The sequence below is a fragment of the Python bivittatus genome, unplaced genomic scaffold (genome assembly GCF_059951505.1).
Source record: "Python bivittatus isolate LINGU-HERP-01145 unplaced genomic scaffold, Pbiv_v1 ctg000050_np1212, whole genome shotgun sequence".
In the NCBI taxonomy this organism is placed as follows: Eukaryota; Metazoa; Chordata; class Lepidosauria; order Squamata; family Pythonidae; genus Python; species Python bivittatus.
The window spans coordinates 9,074,114-9,096,439 of record NW_028277033.1 but is presented as its reverse complement, the minus strand read 5'-3'; the positions used below and the strand labels follow the sequence as shown (position 1 = coordinate 9,096,439).

At 42.4% G+C, this 22,326-nt stretch overlaps 1 protein-coding gene and 1 long non-coding RNA gene across 2 annotated transcripts in view; one reads left to right on the top strand and one right to left on the bottom strand.

Annotated features, from left to right (window-relative positions):
* Nucleotides 1–300: 300 nt before the first annotated feature.
* On the bottom strand, nucleotides 301–21,739 carry LOC148216924 (uncharacterized). The gene is made up of 4 exons (XR_015793643.1): nucleotides 21,266–21,739; nucleotides 20,460–20,571; nucleotides 16,013–16,113; nucleotides 301–5,949 (listed from the first exon to the last, which is right to left on the bottom strand). It is a non-coding gene; the product is annotated as an uncharacterized LOC148216924 (long non-coding RNA).
* The window catches only part of LDB3 (LIM domain binding 3), a 136,057-nt gene continuing 133,614 nt past the window's right edge, over nucleotides 19,884–22,326 (top strand). Inside the window, exon 1 of the mRNA XM_088129624.1 lies at nucleotides 19,884–20,039. The gene's annotated coding sequence lies outside the window, so the exon portion shown is untranslated. The remainder of the gene's footprint in view (nucleotides 20,040–22,326) is intronic.

The following is a 22,326-nucleotide window of genomic DNA, read 5'->3' as shown; positions in this document are numbered from 1 at the left end:
GGCCGAGTTTTGCCTTCTCGATCACCGGAGGATGCTGTGACTTCTTTATAGCAGTTGCCAGAGCCAGAAGAAACTTCTCTGAGTTGACTAGAACTGTCAGAAGAGTCTTCTGAGCATGCACAGGAGGCTCCTCCAGTTATTGCCAGTGCTGAAGGAAGCAAGTGAAGCTGGGAGGGTGAAGTAACATTGGAGGGGGGAGCCTCTGCTTTACGGGGGTGCTTTAATCTGGGCAGCTATACTGGATCTGTGCTAAGGGATTATTCATACATGGGAATAGAAGCATGCGACTCATTGTGGGAAACATGTTTTTTATTATTATTATTATTAATATGCTGTAAAAAAAGACTTTTGTTTTAGCGGGGTGCTTAAGAAAATAAAAAAAAGCTCTTCACAGAGAGTGAGATAATCAGATGAGGCAAAGTAATCATTTACAAAGTGTTAGAATTTCTGGGTTATAATTAGATTCTCATTGTATCCATAATACATATTCTTGTAGTCCCAGGATCAATAGGGAAGGTTGGGCTTAACATCTGGTGTGTTATTATTGTTGCTTGCACATTCAGCCAGTTGTTTAGACTGGATTTGGCATTTGTATCCACCTATCGAGTCCTTCCCAAGGACCTGGGATAGGCAGATGTGGGGTTTTTTGATGGTGTTAAAGGTATTGTCACAGGATGGAAGCTTTTCCAAGTAAAGCTGCCTTTTGCAATGGGCTAATGGTGATTTTGTCAATGTTGATGGTCTTCAAGTGTGCTCCAGATGTTTTGGGATTGTGCCCAAGGCGCCTATTACTATTGGTACTATCTTTGTTTCTTCTGACATAGTCGTTCCATTTCTATTTGCAGGTCTTTCTATTGTGTGATTTTCTCCAGTTCTTTCTCTTCTCTTCTGCTGTCTCCAAATATTGCAATGTCCGCTATCCAGACTTTTTTGTCTTTCTTATCAACAGTTGTTAAGTCTGGCGTGTTGTGTGCAGGTGCTTGTCTGTTTGAATTGCAAAGTCCCAGAGCACTTTAGCTTCTTCATTTTCTATGACTTTGTCTGTGTTGTGGTCCCACCAGTTCTCGCTTGCAGGCAAATGATATTTCTTGCAATTATTATTATTATTATTATTATTATTATTATTAAACTTATCAGTAGACATTTTGGTAATTACTGAAATGAAAAACAGTTTAATGTCATCAGCTAATTTTATTCCTATGCCTCATCTTTCAAGAGCATACTGTATTCCTATTTGGACAATCTTTCTTTCTTTTCTTTTTTTAAAAAAAAAACATTTATTTAACCACACACTTAATTATATGTATGCAGTTAATTACTCTTCTGCCAGCAGCTTTACTGAATGCTTTAATAATGTCTTTCATTTCATACTTGCTCATAAAAAGTATAACATCTAGGAAATAAGCTAGGAGAAATTTGTCATCTGTCAGAGACCCTCAAATAAATTATCCTACTCCCAGAGGTGCTAACGAGCAAGGGCAATCAGAGTGGGCAATCTGATACCCTCCAGAAATGCTACAATGCCCCATTGGCCATGTCCCGTGAAATCATGGGGGCATTGTTATCATTATGGGCAGTGCTGTGGATTTTAATGCAAGCCAGCCCCATATATTGGAAAGAACCGATGTTGAGCTTAAACTGGGAAGATCCAGGTTCAAGTCCCCCTTTGACCGTGAAGCTTTCTGGAGAACTTGGGGCCAATTTCCTGTCTCGTCTGGGCCCTTTCTTGGAAGGTTATAAAGATCGTTGTAAGCAAAATGTGAGCTCCTATGTACCTTCCGTGAACTCCTGAAAGGAAGGTGGAAATAGAAATGTAATAAATAGTAACATGCTTTTTCTAAAGCAGAAGTCACTTTGCTTATGTGTGTCATTGCGGAGGGAGGGGGACTTCACTTAATTCTCTTCATCCTTCCAATTCAGGAGGATACCTTTTGGGGGAGGGGAATTTCATTGGAGGGTTTGGGAGCTCCAGAGAAGGAGGGAGGGAGGGAGGGAGGGAGGGTGCATCCCATGAGCTGAAGGGATGTTAGGTTCCAAGCCAATGAATCTTCATGTCTGGATATCAGTTAATCACACATTTTGATTGTGAAAAAATATTCTGTTTTCCTCCATGGTTTATTTCCTCTGCCTTGTCCTTTGCCTACTGCTGGCAATTTCATTAGTGTTCAAAAGGGTACAGTGTTTTCCCTCTGCTGGTTATCCTCATATAGCTCACCCTTTCATACATAGCCCAGGTGCTGTAAGATTCTGTAATACCGTTTAAACCTCATGATGGCTTTTTAAGTATTATTTTTTAGATATGGTAAGCTTGGGTTTATTTTTGGATGCAATCTGAATCTTAAATGAATGGCAAATGGGAAAGAAAAAGAGAGCAGACAATAGCAAGAGGCTTCTGTTCCAGAAGAATTCCTGATTTTTTTTCTTCCTGGGCTTATATTACCTGAACCCCTATGATGCACCTTTTCTGCTGCGTATTCTTCATTCCCTGAACTGCCATCATGGGGAGGGTCTTAGAAGCTAATTTCCCACGTTTTGTTTTAGTGAAGTTGTGGGCAATGTTTCTGCTTGGGCCGCTTCATTCCTTCAGCTCACCCACCCAAACCTCCAAGGGCTGAGACGACCTTTGGAAGAATGGGTAGACACGTAGCAGGAGTGAAGCCTCCCAACAAAGCATAGCCAACGTCTTCGCTTGTTTCTGTCAAGGCATTTCTTAGACGCTTGCTCTTCCCAGGGCGCAGATTCAGTTGAGAGAGCAATATAAAAGTCTGTGTCAGAGGATGAAAAATGAATGAATGATCAATTTGCTGAATGTCCTCTTCTGGTCTCCACATCCATGGTCCATTGGTGGCTTTTGCAGGATAATGATGAATGCACATAGTCCTCACTTAGCGATCAGAATTGGGACCAGCAGCTCTGTTATTAAGCAATGTGGTCACTAAACGAGACATCATGTGACCCCAATGGGCTTACAAACTTACTTCTGCTGTGGTTGTTAAGTGAATCACCAGTGGACTTTAAGTAAGACATAATGTGACCACAACGTGGACTTCCTGCTGGCTTTCCCATTGACTTTGTTTGTCAGAGGCTGGCAGTGAAGGTCACAAATGGTGATCATGTGACCACAGGATGCTGCGATGCTCATAAATGCTCACTGGTCGCAAAGTGCCCAAATGTTGATCATGTGACTGCAGAGATGCTGTGACAGTTGTAAGTGTGAGTACCAGTCATAAAGTTACTTTTTCAGTACTGTAGTAAGTTCAGTCGCTAAACAGGGCAGTCGTTAAGTGAGGTCTACCTGTATGGCTATGTATATAAGAGACAAAGTAAATGAGAAGATAAGTTGTCAGAGATGTATACAAGCAACTATCTGTTGTTGCCTGCTAAATTCAGGAAGTTCTCTGTGTCTGGGAGCAAATATTGGCTTGGGACAGATGATATAAATAACATGTGTTTAATATTCATAGCTATGTTATTATCTTAGCTCCATGTTTTCAGATTTATCTGACATGGGGTTTATGACAAATACAGATACACAACTCCTTGCTATTACCCACAATTTCTCCATACAATGTAGACTTCCAATTATCTTTTGAGATACTGTGGGACATACAGTTTTGATAGATACTGGCATGGCTATCTATGGAGGAGGATTTTCATATCCTTGATCAGTGGGGAAAAAAATGGCATCAGATCACCATTAAGAAGCTTAGATGGAATAGTTGAGGGCAACTTTGAAATGGCAACTAATGCAGAACTCTTAGCTCATCTGCTGAGGAGGGTCCAGGGAAAAGAAACGCATTGTCATCTCCAGTTCAGTTGCCTTACGTGCCTGATTGGTTACTTTTCAGCTCACTTTGGACATACTTTGGTATTCCAAAAACCCTTGGTGGATGTCTGCTGTCATTTGCTCCTTCCTATCTTCTTCCCTTGAGACCTGAAGCATTGCTGTAGGCTTCATCCCTTGTCCAAGTTCAGATGGGTCAGGAGCAGAACCATCTCCACTTTATTATGGCATCAGAAGGAACTCCTTCCTAACCAGGCTGCATGACTTTTTGCCTAGCAGATGAAGGCTTTCGCGGGCTTTCCAAGTATTCTCAGCATGGATGAGCTTGTTTCTCAAGGCTCTGCTTTTCTTGTCATGGTTGGAATGACTTTGTTGGCTCTTTTTTCTTCGTCTTGTTTTAAATTGCTGTTAATTATTGTTTTTAAAATTTTGCAATTTGAACAGCAGTATCATTTTACTGGGATGTTTGAGAAGAGTGGCCGGTTTTAGTATATTGTGCTCTTACTCAGTTCGGTAAAAGCTGATTCAACGAGGACCTTTAAATAATGCGGTTTTGCTGTGGGAGTGCACCAAAGAGAACATTTTGCCCATCTAAATCCCCTTGGGATGACCAGGTTTGTGGAGAAATAGGCAGAGGCGCAATTTACTGCAGAAAGAGGAAAAGATACACAAACAATCCTCAGGCAGAGTTCTGATTAATTTACAGTGATAAAAACCAGTCAGTATTTAGAGAGACTCCATCAGGGTGCAAACTATTCAGAAGGCAGTATTATGTATTTATCGTTAAATGTGTTAGGAGGTATGTTACTGAAACCTGTACTAGTCGGTGTTTCAGAACTGATCATTTTTCTGGTGGCAAAGAAGCATCAGAAAAGCATGTTTCAGATGTACTGGATTACAACTCCCTTCACCCCATCGTCCAAAGAAGGTTGCTTTCTATTATGTTTGCTCAGTTCACTCATTGCATTAAGCCCTCATGGAGTCTTTTTGTTTAGTTTTGACTTAGAACCAGCCATGGAGGTTTCTAGAACATGGTTTATGGATTAGCACTATGGCCTATCCTGCAAATCTTTCAAACAAACCATGGCTTATCTCAGCTTCTGTGTGCAGACCCTCCATCAGGCTTTCCATATGACCACCTTACAGACTTCTTGGGTATTTCAATATCCTGACTCTGAGAAGGAGATGCAACTAAAACCTATTTGTGTGTGTTGCTGAAGGAGGATATATTTTTAGCTCTCCTGTGTATTCTTGGGAATGCGCACCTTCAGTCCTGTGTTTCTTTCTGTGCACCCGGTGTGGCCTATGAAATCGTATCCAACATACAAAGGCAAATGCAACTGTGCTCATATCGAGATTAGAATACCCAACTGTTTTCTCACATTGTTGGCTGAGTCATTCTGATAGGAACCTTGTTGCAGGCTGAACTGAGGAATGTTGCAGTCCTACACTAAACCTACAGTTTAAATGTTAGGCCACAGAAGAAATTGAGGATTGGGAGACTCAAACTCTGATGGCAGCGAGAAATGAAAATGAGGGCACAACTGATGGTGAAACGCATATTGAAAAGTATATACATGGGGTATTACTAGTTAAATATATTTTGAGTCTTAAATAGCTAAGACAGGTAAATAGAAAGATTCAAGCTTGTTAAATAGTTGCAGTTGTTTTTTTAGGGATGAGAAGGTTAGGTTAGGGTTAGTCAAATCATCCTGCGCTTTCCTTTTATAAGGCTAAAGCATTATGGTCACTTGCTTCCTCTGCCAGGAATGAATGGTGCATAGATCTTTGGTTACGTAGAGTAGAACTGAATATTTCGTATGTCAGTGTGCAGTTCTTTTGAGATGTGAGGTAGAAGAAACCAGTGGAGTCCATTTCTTCTTTCATTTTCTTAGAATGGCAATTGCAGAGTTTCGTCTGCTCTTCATCAGAACCCTGCTAAGAGTTTCCCATAAACAGATCTCACAAGTTTTCTTCCACCAACGTCCACTGTTCCAGCCAGACCCGTGGATGGGCTGCAAGCGATGAAACGGAAGGCTGTCCTCTGTCTCAGACGCAATCTGCAGGGAATTCGTCATCCAGCTCGCCACAGTATAAACAAAGAGATGTGCAGGAACCAGGGGAAGGGAGATAGAACAAGTCATGTTACATCTAGTGGGAGGCTCCTAGGATTTCAAGCATATAACATGGGCTCAGTCAGAGCTGGAAAGAGCTACGTTAATGCATGAGATAAACAGAAGGGAAGGAAGGCTGGAAATTATGTGTATTCTTTTTTATCTCCCTCTTTTCTTGAAGCAACGATGAAAAACTGGAGAAAATGCATTTTGAATTATAAAAAAACATTCAGTATTATAGTAGATGCAAACCAGATCAATACGGAACACAATGGCTACGTTGAGAAAACTCCCTCCCCTGCTAAAGTAGCTTTTAATCTCAGTTTAGAATCATGTTTCCGTGTCTAAAGCCTAATTATTACCAACAATAGTTGAAATGGGCTGATTTCAACCATCTCAACATCATGTTGGAACAGCAGTGGCACTCCTGTATCTCATTTGGCTGCCTGATTGGATGAGCGCCAAACGGGAGCAAAGAAATAAGAATTTCTTACATTTCCCCACCAGTTGTCCAGACTGTTTTAGCTCAGATCTGGAAGCCCTTTCTTAGGACCTTTTCCATATAAGATTTATGATTCTAATTCATAGTTTCATTTTTGGATGTTTACAGGGCAGCGTTCATCGAGTAGCACATCTCTGAACTTCAGTAGCAATGTGGCACACCCAAGTTTAGAAGGGCATACGTTTCTAAACGGAGGACTTATGTTTGGGCAGATAAGCCTTTAGACGAGGATTTGTGGCAGTTGTAGACAAACTGACAATCCATCAAAGCATTGGGTTTTCCTCCAAAGCTCTGATCAGATGGCTGTTTCCTGCTAAGTACTGCCAAATGCTTCTTGCGCAGAAGGTTGTTCTCCCCTTCGGAGTCTGAGATTGTTCTTCTGAGCTATTAAGGCACATTCATGTGGGGGTTTTCCAACTTTTTAAAAGGCAAGATCTAAACACTCAACCATGCTATTGTCCTCTAAGCTGCTTGCTTTTCAGCTAATGTGCTTTTTAGAGAAGGCTGGCATGCTTTAAATTCTTATAGGTGCTTTCAGCCGCGATGGTTCTGAATGCTGTATATTTTATATCCTTGATTTATAATCCACCCAAGTGGATCAAGTAAAAACAAATCAGCTTGGAGGGGTCACTTCCATATAACAAAAACATTTATGAGACAAACTTGAATATTTCAGTAATTCATGAATTGCTTTCAGAGCTCCCTGTAGTTTTTCAGAATTGGCTCTTCCTACCAAGGCAGATATCTCTAGCCTTTTCTCATACTCAGAGATGAATAGCAGTAAAATTATGTGCATAAGAGGGAGCTTGGACATCCATATTTGAATGAGACCATATATCTGGTTTCACCAATTTCTGTGGAACAAAGTGAGTGTCCCCTAGAATCAACAAGTACTTACTTCTCCATTTATCCCTGGATCTAAATTGCTATTCAGCAGGGATAGTCCTAGGGGGACGCGGTGGCACAGCGGCTTAATGACGCTGAAAGTTGCCGGCCAGAAATGGTCGACGCTTCAGCGGTTCAAGTCCAGCCTTCGCGTTAGCAGGGTGAGCTCCTGTTTCCTCCCCAGCTCCTGTCAACCCAACAGTTCAAAAAAAAAAACTCACGTGAGTAGATAAATGGGGACTCTCACTCCGGTGGGAGGAAAAATGCTGGCGGCGCCTTGCAAAAAGGAGTTGGGAGCAGTTGCCGGTAAGCACGAAAAACCGTGTGCACCCAAAAAGGGCGCGAAGCAATGGAAACGCCGCCTCCTGCGCTCGCCAGCTGGGCTCTGCCCTAGGAAGGAGGCTCTGGCAAACCACTTCCGAAACAATTACCTTGAAAACTGCAAGGACTCGTCCAAGCAGTCACTGCAGAGTCGGTAACGACTGAGCGCAGATTAAAAAAAAAAAAAGGGATAGTCCTGCTGGGCACATCATTAGTCTGCTTTTAGGTCTATGGCTGCAATTTGCTCCTACGAGAGAAAGTAAGGCAATAGCATTGGGGGGAATGTGTGTACAAATGGGAAAACAGGGCTAAAATATTGCAGTTATGTAAATTCTCAGGAACTCTGTCCTGGTGTCTTCCTTGAAAGAAGATGATCCTGATTTAAAACCTAATTGTTATGACTGATTATGTGCCATTGAGTTGATGTCTACTCTTAGCAATCACATAAATAGACTTTCTTCAGGACCATCTGTCCCCAACCTGATTCTACAGGTTTTCCAGTGGCACACCATTTCCACTGTAATTGAGTCCACCTACCTTGCTGCTGGTCTCTTCTTTCCTTCCAATAAAACCTGGTTACTGGTACAGAAGTGTTGTCAGCCCTCCCAGATAAACCAGGCAGGAAATACGACTACATGAGCTGATTCTACTTTATTGTAAGGCTACATTAATAGAATATTGCAAGTCTGAAAGTACATATCTCCCACCCTCCCTGTTTACTGCCTGAGTAGTTAGGGTGGGTTCTCCCTAACTTTCTTTTTCTGGCCCTTACTGTGTTGCGGCCTCCTTTCCCATTTATCTGATCATTCCCTAGGTGACCTCTCTTCCCCTCCATCTTCCAAGGTCAACCTCACATTCCATCACAAGTGTAGACTTAGGAGAAGGAGGTTTGAACACAGCACAAAGCACTGAGCTTCCAAACCAAGAACATCTGAAATTGAGATTTCTTGAACTGGAATCCACAGAGACTAGAGTTTTCCACCTCAGAGCCCTTATGCACTAGAAGACCTATGTGCAACAGGAGTGTGGAGAACCAGTGGATATGACTGGGTTCCAGTTAAGGCTCTTCAATCCCCAGCAAAAAAATACAGCTTGCGGGAGAGAGGCAGGACTACAAAGTAGAGTTATACATGCTAGAGATGGAAAATCTGTAGAATGCAAAGTTGGCGAAGACTGTGATATAACTTTTTACATTTGTTCTGGCCGGTTTTGTAGCCCAAGAGACCACTTCTCCTGTACTGTTAATGTGGGGTTTACTCCAGCATTAATAAAAAAAATACACTGACTAGAAAAACAGACCAGAAGTGTAAGGAATTCGCCGTACATCAGAGTAGTTACGTTTCTATAGTTTGACAGGAACTAGGGCTTGACAGGCTCTCACATCTCAGAACACGATGCTTTTCAGCGAGCAGAGGAATCCCATGTTCCTCTACAATATTCTCCTGCCCATCCTATTGCGCTGAGTATTCCCTATTATCCAAACATCTTATAGGTGGAATCAACAGAAAAAATCCAAAATAAGAAGACCTGCATGTGCATATTTGTGAAAACAAGGGTTGGAAAATAGGGGAGCAGGGCTGATAGATCTGCCATAACTACTGCATTTCCACATCTCTGTATAAATTGATCTGGAACTAGACTTAGCCATTGTTTCAGTGGCCACCTTTTTATAGCCCTGGGCCTGACGTTTGTTAGCTTTTCCTACAACTTTCTCACCCCTCTCCTGATAACAGCATGTCAAAAGGCATGGAGAAAGATGGCAATTGGGGCCAATCCGCATTTGGTTTCCAGCTGCTGTAGCTGTCCGTCCCCCCCCCCCCCCCGGTGCTTTTCACAAGAGCAGCTTCATCAGACAGTGTGTGTGTGTGTGTGTAAAACTGGGTATAATTTTTCAGTTTCCCTCTTGTGCTTTCATTTCATGCAGGGGCTTTTGTTTTGGAAAATCCACAGTGCCGTTCCTCTTCCACGTCCCTGCAGTTGTCTCCCATAAATAATGCATTGCTATAAATGGTGACTCAGGGGAACAAAGCGGTCTTGTAAGCTAGTTTCTGCTTTGTTTCTCCCTCCCTGCCTGCTTGCCCGATATGCAAAATACACATTTCAGTCTCCTCCATCCCCCCGCCCCCGCCATTGCTGCTTCTGTTTATGCAGCTGCTTTGAGCTCTTTCTCTCCTATCTCACAAATGCCAATTTTGCCGCTTTCTCCTTTGTGAGCTGAGCATTCAGAGGTGTTGGAGCTGAGCGATGTGGCCTGTGCTGCACATTTTGTGATGTGCTTTCTGAGGGTTGCCTCTTCTTCTCCTTGCCAGGTGAACTGGCCACTAGAAGAGTCCCCTGGGGAAGGGGGGAATGCATGTGCTGGGTTAATTTTTTTGTAATTAAGAGATGCTGGAGCTATAGTTCAGCATCAGCTGGAAGGGAATGTTTGCACATTGACACCACCGCCCACGTTGTCATTGTGGCTTCTTAGGAACACCTATGGTCTCCTTCCTATCTTCCAACTCATGAGCTGTAGGTGAGGTAAAAGATATATCTTTACGGCATTTATCTTGACTGTCTGCTTTATGACACTCTAAATGGCTGGAGAGTAAAAAAGAAAAAGTAAATGCTTGGAGTTTCAAAAAAGTATCAGCTAACAGGCTTTGCACAAATGCTGGCCTGTTTGTGCGGATACCATGGAGACGAAGAAGCAAGCCTTCTCCTTCTGTGTGTCTGGGGATGTTTGCAGAATATGTCAGAAAAATCAAGATGGGACTACAGTGGTGTGATTGAAGCTCTGTGTATTTGCTAAGTGTGCGTAAAAATCAGGCAGAGCTTCAATCGCACCTTTGTAGGCCTCATCTTGGCTTTTTTTTAACCATGCCCTGCAGACACCTGCAGAAGCTGTAAGCTAGTTGCTTGTATGGGACCCAATGCAGAATCAACTGTATCAGCAGGGGGTGGGAGGGGGTGGGGAGTCAGTTTGCTCTGTGAGATCTAATCCCTCATCTGGAAGCACCTCCGTTTGGAGTATGCGCAGTGCAACCTGTGCGTGTCTACAGAAAGCCTAATTCTGCACTCAGAGAAAGGTTATTCTCATGCTATGAAGGAGCAGGACAAATAATTTTGATTCCCCTCCTTTTTTCAAGCTTCAGTGGATACAGATGACATTTCTGTGGAAGAGGATAATATTACTCTTTCCCTTCCATAGAATGACATTTTTCCTGTGATATTTTGAGGAATGAGGCGACCACGAAAGAATCTCCCGTACTAAGTTCTCCCAGTTCAGACCCCCAAATGAAATACCAATGGACGCTTGTAGGTCAGACCATCCAGCAAATCAAACATCAGGCTAGTTTCTTATACGGGGCCATGAAGTACATTACCTTATGTTATTCTGACTCACAGCTCAGAATTTCCACCTTGGTGTAAAATAAAAATCCTGTGCAGGTTGCACCACTCTGTATGTTTTATTGAAAACAGAAGCCTAGGAATTTGACCCTTTATTTTCTCATAATTAGGGCCATAGTTTCCTTGCTTCCTTAACTTCAGTTGCTCTCTGTTTCTTGGTGATCAGTTTCCATTCTGCATAGCTGGAATTCTTGAGTAACTAGGGCAAAGTTGCAAGCTTAGCACAAGCCCCTCTCCCCCAGTCACTTTCACACCCTATAAAATAAGAACAATCACACTTACAGATCCACCTCAGTTTTTATAATATTTGCATGCAACAGCTACATCCTCTTTCACGCTATATCTGAATATGTACAGGAGTGGGTCTGAAAGTTACGTCCCTTTCGTGACTTACATAGTACTTTGCCTGAACAGACTGGTTGTTTAATGTATAATAACAGTGATTATCAGGCCTAATCAATCCACTGTAGGATGGAGGCCTCTTTGTTGAAGGTTGTGACCCGAATCAAATTTTCCCATAAGGTTCAATGAAAATACGGTTATTTGAACCATATGTATTTTGAACCATATGTATTTTTTTTTTTAAACCACAAAAATATGACACAAAGTACAGTACGCAAAGAGAGAACGCTAACCTTGCTTGAGGCGACTTCTGGCCTGGAGGACAGGAAGGCGGGTGGGGAGGCGGTTATTGCTTGGAGGGAGAGTCCCCCTCCCTACAGGAAGCCACGACCACGTGTCACAGCAGGGAAAATGGCCACGGATCCTGTTCGTCACCCGGTGCGGAGTTCGCGAATGGAAGCAAAATTTTGCGAACGGAGCTGTTCGTGACCTGAATTGGTCGTGAACAGAAGCGTTCGTGACCCGAGGTACCAATGTACCACATTCTCTTTGTTTTATCCATATCTGATTGAAATAACTATTTGTAATGGTATGTGGGAAAGACCTTGGGAGACGGGGCAAAGAGACGCTGCCAAGGGAACAGGCAGATAAGAGAGGGCATAGCCTGTAGCTGCATAGTGGGTGGGGCAAGAGGCTCAGAAGGGATCTTCTCTAGCTTCTTGGGCTATAAAGGAGATGGGATGGGGGGAGATTTGTACTTTCAGACTTGCAAGATTCTGTCAATGTAGCTTTACAATAAAGTAGAATTAGCTCATCTGGTTGTGATTCCTATCTGGTTTACCCCACGAGGCTGAGGCTATTCCATTTAATAAACTCAAGGTCAGTGGAGGAACCTGTTCATCTGACTGCAGAATTACACAATGATCTGTTTATGTTCTACATCTGACTTACCCTTTGGTGTTTATATTGTTGAAGAGAGCCTACCATATTGTGGAGTCTTACAGCTGCTTTGGGCCAAAGTTTGTGGTATGGATTTTCAGTGAAACCATGAACCAAGGACGACAGAGGACAGGGTAAGAGAACACAGCAGGCCATCAAAACATGGCTTCATTTGTTCAATGTGGCACTGACCTTTGTGCCTGATAATGGATGCATTCAAAGCAACCGAAACATTTCAGTTTGGCTCAGATGAGCGTCATGATCCAGCTGCTCAGTCCTACACATATGTGGATTGTCATTACTAGATTACACAAATTGGCTGTTCTTAATAGTAGTCCTGTAGGGAAATAGTTGATAAAGCAACTTGATTTGGTGGCAATTCATCATAGTGATTGTGCGTGTATGGATTGCAGAAACCATGGCAGAGATCAAGGTATGAATTATGAATCACAAAGATAATGATCACTTTATGGAGTTCTATAATCTTATTTTCATGATCAGATTACAAGCATCTGCAGTCTGATCAATGGATTTTTTATCAGTGTCTTCCATTTACATGCATCAGCTCCAATCTCAGGCCAATATATTTGGCTGTCTGAGATGAAAGATAACCAAAATTTACCTACCTATTATCTCTCACATGCACCGATTCCATACAGAAAAGCCAACACCCTGGGCTGGGTGGATGCACCCTGGATCATTTTTACTTGGACTGGTGATACAACACTCTCAGCTACCCTTGAGGAAAACAGGTGAACCTTTGGCCCCCAGACAAGGTTCATGACATGGACAGGGTTCAATACTTCAGTTGCTGCCGCTTCTTGCCTGCCTGGTATCTACCACCTGAAGGGACAACCTTACTCTGCCCTACAGCCAACCTATTCAAACCTACTATATAGAGAGGACTTCTGCAGGAACCAAGAGTCCGTCGTGCAAATGGGGGTCAAAGAAGTTTACAAGGAAAGCTCCTGTTGCTTTCCATGCTGAGAAAGAGGAGACTGAAATCCTTGGGGGCCAAGCAACCCCTTCCTCAGATAAAAAGATGGGATGGATGGATGGATGGATGGATGGATGGATGGATGGATGGATGGATGGATGGATCCTATTTAAAAAATTGCCAAACAGAAGGGCTTGTGGTGAGCAAGTATGTGTGCTGAACGGCTTTCTTACTTCTGTCAAAAGAAACATTGATTAATCCTGTTCCTGCTGTTTTGACTGCTGGAATAGATCTAAAACAAACGGAAGAAATGAGCAAATAGGGGAACGTTTCTACTCCCTAGTTGTTCGTATCCATGACTGGTTCTTCTTATTTTCTTAGCCCACACTTAACACTTTCTCCAGAACTTCCCTTCTCAACAGGCATGAGTTAGACAGACGGTTATCAGATAATTTTTCCTGAAAGTTGTTTCCTGTGTGATATTTATGAGGACGGTCTATGCTGTTGGGTCATACCTACCCACGCACGGAGCATATGACAACTGGAGAGGCAAGAGGCAAAGAAGCAGCCTAGATACCCTCCTATGGCCTTCATCATCCTGCTACATGGAATGAAAACTCTCCAACCAGCCTGGCCATTTGGAAGGGGTAGCTTTTGCCTAGCAGAAAATCCCTCAAATGGGCGAAGGCTTGAGCAGCAGTGGGCTGGCTCCCCAGAATGGCAGAGACACTGCAGCTGTGATATACAGTAGAGTTAGAACGTCCATTTTTGTGTTACTTTGCCAAGGACAAGCTCTGACAGAAGGCATCCTCTGTTGAAAAGATGACTCAATTCAAGTCTAGTTTAAAAAGCAAGAATTATAAAAAAGAAAGAGGAAGAGTTTTTCCTATCACTAGAACCTGCATCTGAAATGCAGATTCAGCAGATGAACCTGCGGTGGGATATTCTGTATTTCTACTTACAGCATAGTAACTTTTATAATGCATTGTGTCCCTGCATCTAAAGTAGCATGTATGCCAATCTGTGATCTCTTCTTCTCTCGCTTCAGTGATATGGGATTAAAAGGACAAGCCTTATGTGGACAGTACCATAATGGAGTTTATTCACTGGGTGGTGTCTGACTGGGTGGATCTGGCTGGAGTCAGACGTTTCCTGTGATTCTCCTGGACTTTCGAAGAGAGCTGTACTCTTTTCTAGCTTTTGGATGAATGAGAGTTTTCTGAGACAAAGCTTACGTGCCTATCAGTCTGCTCCCATCATCGGTTATCATCTCAGCTGGGATGAAATTCATTGGAAAGGCTTACAGGCATCTGCGTGGCATTGCATCCTTACTTATCTTAATGTAGAGTGTGACAGATGCGGAGTCAAAACTCCTTCCTGTATTTTGCCACATGTGGCACATGGGCAAACTTGTTCCAAATTCCTAGGGCAGTTTTGGAAATTAGTGCTCTTTGTCTTCTCTGTTTTTGGTGATTTATAGATCGAATAGCATATTTATCTCAAGTTCCAGGCATGGGGATGATGATGACGATGACGATGATGATCTTGTCATAGAAAACATAATTTCTTAATGGGATCTCTACGTTGCCCAAACTACATGATATAGTCACCTCAGAGAGGTTGTTTGACACAGCCTCTGCTCTGTTAATAGGCTGTTGTTTTATAAGTGCAGATGGCAAATTCCAGAGCTAGGATGGAGGGCCAATATACAGTATATACTCAAAGCAACAAACATACCTAATACTCTTGTCTTTTATTTTCCCCGCAACAACCACCATCCTGTGAGGTGGGTTGGGCTGGGCTGAGAGAGAGGGACTGGCCCAAGGTCACCCAGTTGGCTCCATGCCTAAGGTGGGGCTAGAACTCACGGTCTCCTGGCTTCTAAGCCAGCATCTTAACCACTACATCAGACTGGCTCTCTTATGACCCAAAGAAACCTTAGCTCTCTTCTGATACTGTTCCTCAAATAAAAAAAGAAAATGAGGGGGGAAAGAGGATTATATTTGATTTGTTCCCCACTTGCATCTCCCAATACATACCTGTTGTACTCCATTTACCAGGATAGCAAACTTACATAGTAGCAATGTTCTTCCTGGAGAGGCTCTCTGTGGGATATAGGTGGCCAAACCTCTTTGTTGTGGAGTCGTTGGTGCTCTCTGAGCTTGGTTGTTTGCTTGCAGACATTTCATTACCCAACTAGGTAACATCATCAGTGCACAACTAAGCTCAGAGAGCCCCAAGGATTCCACAGTTCAACCCTGACCTACTTATACTCTCTTCTATTGTAACTTCTTTGTTGGTTTGTTACTGACACAACTCTCTCTGATATTCATTCATTCATTCATTCATTCATTCATTCATTCATTCATTCATTCATTTTGCATAGTCACCCATCTCAAATTCATGACTCTGGGCAGCAAACAAGATTTAAAAAGCACATAACAAAATTATAAATACTTTTGAGACTGAAAACAAAACTACGAGGTCAACGAAGGGTGAAGACAATCCATTGTTCCAGTACCTGGATCAGTGCTTGTAACAAAATTAAAACAGCTGAATGAGATCTCTTATAATGCCCTTTGTTCTCACCAAGATATAATATTGTCCTCTGGCCATTAGATTAGACAAATGGCAAAGTGAAAATGTGTTATTCTGTAAAGGAAGCGGGTTAATCTAGCCTCTCTCTTGCAGTAAGGGAGAGAGATCTTCTTAGCTGCATAATTGGGTATGGAGAAATTGCTTCCTACTTAGACGTTTTGTTGCTGTCCCTAACATTTTGACATATTTAATTTTCTTACCATGCTTCTTGCTACGAGTCCCAAGGAAATACTTCCCCCACTAGAAATGCCTTCTGTTTCCAGCATGAAATGTTCAGTGTGTACTGGATAAGATTCTGATACTATAAAAAGAAGGGCAGCTGTTAGAATGTGTCTGCTTGCAAGAGGACTGAATTCTGGGCATTAACCAGTGAATAACTTCTTCCAAACGTGTGTATAACATGTAGCCCCAAATCCCCTCCTCGCTCTCTGTGGGGTGTTTCCACAGATCAGAGTTTGATCTGTGTGAGACAAACTGATTCCAGTTAAAATTCAACAGAGTGAGGGAACCCTTCTCGCAAGTCAGTCTTATGCATTTGATGTGAAACTGCTGTTAGCTGGAGGATTGGGCCCAGCAGCATATCTGCTGTCTATGTATATGAGCTATTCAGGTTAATGTTATTTATTTGTTTCTGCATACATACATTCAGGACTGCTGTGGTCCCATTTTGCCACCCCATTAAGACTGGCATCAGCTGACATTTCTGAAGAGTAGTTCAACATAGTTCATGGGTAGCTCGGTCATTAATCTAGCCACAAGATAATTTTTATGTCTCTCCACATGCATTTTCTGCTGCCTAAAGGTCTTCCTACATTATCAACCCATTGCAACAAACCAGGAGAAGCTGGACTAGTACATATATCATGGCCAGATTATCACTGTCTAAGCCAAGATATAGCTGAGTTGTTGTTACAGCTGAAACTAGAGGGAAGACCTCAAAATGGAGGGCCTCTAACAACCAAATGAGGACCTCCATTTACATGGCTGTGGATTCTGGTGTAGTGGCCTGTGATTGTAACTGTGGTGAACTCAACTTAGGACAGACCCTCTTTGTATCTGGGATGTGGAATTTGGCTCAGCTGAGTTTGATTGGCTCTGATCTATGCTCAGCGGTGCCCTTTTTCCTGTGGGCAAGTGTTTCTGATCTTGGAATGAGTCACCTCTGACTCTTCTTCCACAAGTTGCTCAAGACAGAAGTAAAGCAATTAGTGTTACTCAGTATAATTACACTGCACTGACACTGTAAATAGACATAAAACAGAAGTAGCATAACAAAGCAATTGTCACTACCTGGCAGGTTACACTGTCTGACTTGGTTTCACTTGATTTAAACCACAGATTACTGGAAATATTCAGTCATGATAAAACTTGAGCGTTCTAAAAGTATGTTTAACCCAAAGAAAAAAGTATGTGATGTAACTAGGACACTTTTGTGAATTGCTACTGTGTTAAGGACAAGTTGGTCAAGTATCTTCCACAAACACTTATTTAGGTCCCATCTTAAGCCCCAGGATAAAATAAGAGGCTGAAAGTTTGGTGTTGTACCCAAAGGAAGTATTTTGGCACAAGAGAGAATGAGTTTAGATGCTCTCTTTTGGCATTCTGCACTAAAACATTTGTCCTTCCAAGATATTATCTATGGGGAAGACTCCTAATAAGTGATATGGCAAGTTAAGATATAGGCTTTTCACCTCTGGAGACCCTGAGTTCAAATTTCAGTCTGGACTGCTGAAGTGAAAATGTGTTTCCCCAAGTAGAAGAAATCACTTGGCATCTGTTACAATTTGGGATATTGTCAAGTGGTGCCAAAGGACAAGAGAACACTGGAATGGTGACAGATTGTTGTGAATTGGGGACTGAAACATGCATGCAGAATTTCACAAGTCTTCCAATCAACTGAAGAGAACAAATCGAGTAATCAAATAATTTAAAGCCATTAACTAGATTTTGAAGAAAAATATGATTATTTGTGAAATGCCAACTCTCAGTGTAGATTAAAGCAACCATATCTGGGCTGCAAAACTCCGCAAAATCACTAGATAGCAACAACTTCTAAGAGTTTCGGTACCTTTTTGCTGCTTATGGTCAGTGAGACATGGTAGCCCTACCCCATTAATCTCCTCTAATGGGCACCACCAGATAAAAGGCAAAATCAAATCAAATGTTAAAGAGGGACTTCAGTGAATGAACTGGCTTATGTCAACACTTTTTCCCTACAGAAATATCATATGGTTATAGATTTACCATAACACTTGAGAATCCCAGTTCTGGTCTATTTACTATGGATTAACCTTTTCGGATATACACTTGCTCATCATTTAACTATAGATTCAACAATGCATATCCATTCAAGAGTAAGGTGTAATAGTGTATGTTGAGGGCCAGTTTGGTATAGTGGTTAAGGCACCGGGCTAGAAGAAGACCATGAATTCCATGAATTCTGAAGGCCAGTCCCTCTCTCTTAGTCCAGGGAAGATGAAGGCCAGGGCCAACCACTTCTGAAAGTCTTCAAGAAAACTGCAGGGAATATTCAGGCAGTCACCAGGAGCCAAGAATAACTTGAAGGCACCAATAATATGAAGCCTCCACTCCCCCTTCTTGAGAATAAAGAACCTGTCCCCCTGCTGAGTTGAAGGGCTAGCTACCCATCCATGAGCTGGTGGGCAATTATTCCAGCATGGAATCAGCTGCCCCCTTCCTTGCCTTGTCCCCACCCACTGCAGTCCCTTGACTTCCCTCCAAGATAATGGTGGCAAAGCTCCACCTATTTTACCCACCTTGTGGCTGCTTTTGGATGGCCTCGGAACCAGGGAGAAAAGAAGGTAGTTTGACGTAGATACCTCTAAGAACAACTTAAGCCTGTCTCACTCCTGGGATGGAGATGAGACGAAGGCCATGCCATTAACTTATGTCTTGAGAGACGTGCTTAAAAGTGCACGGTTAGTCTGTACTCACTTATCCAGGAGCAAAAGCGGTTGAATTCACCAGCATTTTGGAGTGCTTATTTACATACTTATTTAAGTACTTATTATTCATGTACTTATTTAAATTAGGGCTGCTACATCTGCACTGCAAAAATCTTGGTATCTGGTAGGTGTCAGCGAAGAGAGATTTGTGCATCCCTGTATCTTTAATGCACGCTGTTTCCATGGGAAGAACTTATCCAGAACAGCTTTAACGCTGAGTCTAATAAAGTCACCAATATGTTGAGCCTCAAGTGCATTTGTGATTGGAGAAAATGGTAAAGATGTAGTATTGGATAAGTGCCAGCACAAGTTATAAAGAAAAATACTTTCTCAGCCCATCAAACTTTATTCTATACCCTGTTGTATATCTGGGACATTACCAACACTGGTTAAATAAATTCATTTTTAATAAGGATGGAAGAACTCCAGCTCTATTTTCTGTCCTTTTGGGAAGGAATCCATATTCTGATTATCCAGATGTTTATTTGGATTCTCGTTTGCAGTTTCATACGTCTTTTTTTAAGGTTTGCCTGCTGCCATTTGCATCACTGCAAACCTGATTGCTTTATGCAGACATGGAGGAAAACACAGATGTTCCCTCACACCCTCCTACGTGAACATTTTGTGGGCTTGTCTTGCCAGGGGGGGGACATTTGGGAGTCCTTCACGGGCATCCTGACCACCACTGCCTCAACAGATGCTCCCAGATGCCACTCAGAACAGCCCGAAAGTAGAACGTCAACACTAGAGTTTTTAGGGAAAGTGTTCATGGGGGAGTTTGCAAAACATTCCCTGCTGCAATTTTTATGGATGCCATTCCTTTTCTGTGCTGAACGGTCCCTCTTTCAATCTCCCACTGGAAAGCAACTAACTTGGGGACTGACTGCCTTTACTTCCATGAAGAGTTCAACATTTGGGTCAATACACTGTCCTTTGCTTGCCCTTCATTTGCAACCCCTCTCTTTTCCTTTTTTCAATCTGGCTTGCCTGCCCTTAAAACTTCTGCATCAAGTGAGTTCCTCCCTACTACCACTCTTGGCTTGGGGGAGCAATTAGTTTCTGCAGGACTGTGGACGCAGAGGAAAGCCGGTGGGCAACTGTGGCTTTAAGAGATCCACCTTAAGGAAATGCCTGCCCTTCCCCTCCCTTGCCCTGAATGGGCAGCGTCACCGGGATAGCAGAGGTCAAGCCAGTGTGCAAGGAGAGCTCCAGAAGAAGGCAGACCCGAGTCCGTGCAGTGCATCTCCCGAGCTGCTCCCAGGTAGAGGACCAGCGGCGGTATTTCATTGCCATCTGCTGCACTAACCCTCTTTCTCCTAATAGTCCACGGTTTCTCTTTCCATCTGACTACTTTGCACTGACTGCATGATAACTGATCTGCTGATCTCTCTCCCCTTCCTGCCACTTGTTCCTGACTGCTCTTTGTGTTTCTTGCAGTGCCTCTCAAATTGCTTGGGTTTCTTGACTGCTTTAGGAGAACGGATCAGCCCCTTGTGCCCCGTGCCGGTGGGGTTGACTGCAGACCATTGGCTAGCCAATCCCACCAGTTCAGCTTTTTATCCCCTCTCCTTCTCCCACTTCTCAGCCAGCTCAGGCCATTTGCCTCCTGCCTTTCCACTGCTCCCAGATACCTAAAGCTACTTTTATCTTTACAACCCACTTTCCCACAACCTTCCCATACCTGCAGGTTGGTTAAGAGATGAGGATGGGAACGATTCGGACCTATTGTTTGGCACTTTTTCTTTTCCTCCTTTCAGTGAAGAAGCCTGTATCATGGCACAGCTTTTGTTCAGCTGGAAATAAGTGATAAAATATTCATTAGCAGAAGCGTTCCAGAATGGATGACTCAGCACCCACCTTTGTGATTGGACATATAGATGGTCCACGCGCAGTCCAATTTTCTCCATCCTGAGTCCAAAATAAACATGTAGAATTCATTTCACTGGCAGAGAATCACAGTTTGGTAGCAAAATTCCAAATAGCAGAAAGAGTTGCAGGTTTCTGCAGCCCAGATATGGTAGCCCTACTTTTTTAATCTTTTCTGCTATTAACAAAATAGGCTTTTCCCCATTTCTTTGAAATCATCTAGATCAAACTCAAAAACAAGGGTTGTTTTCTATCACTACACCAGAGTGTTATACACTTTAAATTGCACACACCACACCACAAAGTTTAAAGCAATGCTTCTACAGACTTTTTAATAGAGAGGAGCCAAATGAAATCCGAACTTTTATCCAAACAGGTAGACCTTCAAGTAGACTCCTAAACTTTAAACCAAAATACCTGATCCTCAAAATAATTTGTCAACTTTTACTAAAAGTATCTTAAGCCATTTCTGCATAATCTCATACAAAGATTTAAGAATTTTGTTTGTTTAAATTGCAAGCAACAGATATTCTGTGCCCAATTAGATCTTTTGGTATGCTTGTGTGCAACATAATTCTATGCCTCAAGAGCAAATATAAGTTCATGAAGAGCTGATAATACCTAATACTATGCCTGAGAGCATATTTAATTAATGTGAAGGTCTTAATACTGCCAACTTTCTGGACTCTCCTAGGAAGTATTCCCCCAGCTTCTGATGCAAGTAAGCTAGCCTTACAATGCACAGTGTAAAGGAGGAGGAGGAGGAAAAGGGAAATTATCAGCTGTGATTAAGTCACATGCTATTTTTATGTGTCTTTCTAACTGAGAACAGCTCCATACACTAAAGCCAAGGGATCAGATCCAACTAAACCTTGTCTCTTTAGTAATTTAAGTGACTTGCTGGCATCATGGAGAAATGCTTTCCATTATTGTAACGCAAGTCTCAATTTAGCAATCTCAGAATTTCTGACCCTATAAGCAGCTGCTGCTGGATTTCCACCCTCACCCCCCACCCCCTGCAGCGGAGTGTTATATTTTTAAATTGGCAGCTTCCCTCTAAAACTCATAATTCAGCCGAAAAAAGAGAAACAGCATTTCAAGGTAGGATGACTATATTTCAAGTTATTCTTAAACTTGCTAGACAGTCATTTATTCACACAATCCATTCCTGGGTGCTCTAGAGATAATCTTTAATGACATTCTCAGCAACCTCTCTAAACTACAAGTCCCAGGATTCTTTGAGGGAAGATGTAGTATTGAAAAACCTCTTTAATATAAGAGGATTGGCAAGTTATTTTTATGTTATTTAAAAGCTTTACATTCCATCCACTCCCTTTATGTCTTTGGGGGACTAACCACAATCCTTTAAAATATCCATAAAACCATTTTTACATAAAAATAACAAATCTACAACCATAACATTAAAAGGGCTGGATAAATAAGTATATTCTCCTGAAACTGCTTTAGCACAAGGGTGGTATCAGAGATGCCCCATTCAGTATTGATGGTATCTGGGCTAGATGATTTCTGGATCATTTTCAATGTCTGTCCCACAAACAGTGCATTACAGTGATCCTGTTGTGAGGTTACTGGTTTATTCTCCAGACCTTTGCTATCTTATGGTCGGGAGACATATGGAAATCTGGGAGATAGCCAACCCTGAGCAAACAGGGAAGGAGAAA